Raw genomic sequence first — 2292 nt, forward strand, 5'->3', positions numbered from 1 at the left:
CCTCTAAACCTTTGGACTATGAATATAGAACTGTCCTGGGTTATAAAGGCATGGAAGAAAAATTTAAGACCAATATTATAGCCAAAATGTCCAGTTTTATTTAAACAGAAACTATTAGTTTGATGCAAAGGGAGCCATTACGAACAGATATTTGCATGTTTGAGCTGCTTTTGTTGGTTTTGGTCTGTACCATAGATATATTCTACTGGTTATTCAGCATAAAGATTTGAGGTATTTCTACTGTTATTTTTTACCCAAAGAATGGCTTTTTTTCTATAAGCATTAAATGGTGTTAAAATTTTCATCCATCATGAAGTGTGAATGAACACTTGTTATGTTAAATTTGTGTGGGACCTACTAGAGTATTTTGTTATAGGAAGTGTGTACTGACTTAATAAATTTATCTTGAGCAGATCGTCCTTTTTAACTTGTATTCAATTTCTTATAAATTTAGTTTTACAGATGTCTTTACTTAAGTGTTGACTCCACTTTTCATTTTATTTTTCTTTAAGCCTGTGTGTGTGTGTGTGTGTCTGTGTATGTACATGCATGACACATGTGTGGAGGTCAAAGGAAAACTTTCTCAAGTTGGTTGCCTCTTTTGAGCATGTAGAGGCAAGGACACCTTCTTGTTCTGCTTCTCTGTACTCCAGGCTAGTTCGTCTTTGAGTTTTGGGATTATTTTCTGTATCAACATGGCATCTCATGTTGTAACAGAGTTGCTAGGACTGCAAATGCATGCCACTGCATTAGATTTTTCTCCATTTTCTGGGATTAAACTAATTTCATCAGGCCTGTGCAACAGTAACTTTTTCTTGATGAACCATTTTCCAGACCCCTCTTTTTGCTTTGGTAATGGGTTGGTTTTGTAAAAAGAGCTCTTAATTTGAATGATTAGAATGTTATCAAGCTGTACTTAAACCTCATGTGGTTAAGGTTATGAGTTTGTTTGAAAGAAATGTTTATTAATGATAAATTTATTTTCTGTTACCATCTAGACTCCTCATTGGTTATCATCTTTTACTTTTTCATCTGGTACTATTTATTTGTGAACTAAGATAGAAAACCAGTTACTTTCTTCCTTTATAGATATCTGAATGGATGAATTTTAGTTTTCAACATTGCTGCTCTTTCCTCACTCCCCAGGAATGTAATGTTGTATGCTTATGTTTCAATTTGTTCACAAGTTTTTTTTTTCTTCTTTATAAAAGAGGTTTATTAGGCGGATATGAAGAGAGGGAGAGAAGTGGGGAGAGCAGGACATAATGAGGAGGAAGAGAGAGAAGGGAGAAAGAGAGGGGGGATCCTCCATAGAGAAAGGGGAGAAGGCCAAGAGGCCAAGAGAAAAAAGGCCAGGAGCAATAGAGACCAAGAGAGGGATCACAGGGCAGGCTGGTCCCTTTAAGGAGCAAGGTAACCACGCCTTCCAGGTGTGGCCACCTACCGGTGACACATGATGACATAATAGGTTACTAGGCAACTGAGTTCCTGTGATCTTGTGGTCTATCTTTTCACCAACACTCCTCATTCACAATTACTGCAGTCAACATCCTGTCTACTGCTGCTATAAGCTACACTAATATCCCAGATCATCATATAATTTCAGGATTTCTAGAGAATTTTTCATGTTGACATAAATTTCCTACCTGCACAGCAATATATTTCTGAGCCATAATCTGTTCCTTAAGAATATGTGTGGTCGATGCTCATTTTTATAGACATCATCTAAGCAATTTTACAAATAATGTTAATGTTGTGATAAGACAGAGCTTTGGGAACATTTCAAAAGAAAGCACCTCAAGTAATTCTGCAAGTAATTCTCATGTTAGTTTATTCTTCATTCAAATGTGCTAAAAGTTAATACAAGATACTAGTCCATCTGCCTTAGGTTCATCATTGTTGACCATGCGATGAGTGCACTTGAGACCCCATGGAGAGTGCACAGGATCTACTTGCTAACTTGGTAGGTGTATTATACCAGTGTCTCAATGACCAAACTCCTAACTAGCTATTTCTGTAAGAATAAAATGCTGTAGAGGAAAAAAATGTTCCCATTAGCTGTTTGGGGAAGTTTAAGATTCCATGTACATGGTTTCTCTGTATAACACTTCATAGAAATGATGCTTTTACTGTCACCTCTAAATATCATTACACCTTGGTGATTCTGCAGAGTTACATAACACTGTAATTAAACACAATCACAGCACTTGCATAGCAAAGACTGTGAGCTCTGCTGATGTAGAAAATGTGGAATGCTAAGAGCTACAGCTGGCTTACCTAGGGCTGGCAGGA

Source organism: Psammomys obesus, unplaced genomic scaffold (assembly GCF_907164565.1).
Source record: "Psammomys obesus unplaced genomic scaffold, mPsaObe1.curated_primary_1811, whole genome shotgun sequence".
In the NCBI taxonomy this organism is placed as follows: domain Eukaryota; kingdom Metazoa; phylum Chordata; class Mammalia; order Rodentia; family Muridae; genus Psammomys; species Psammomys obesus.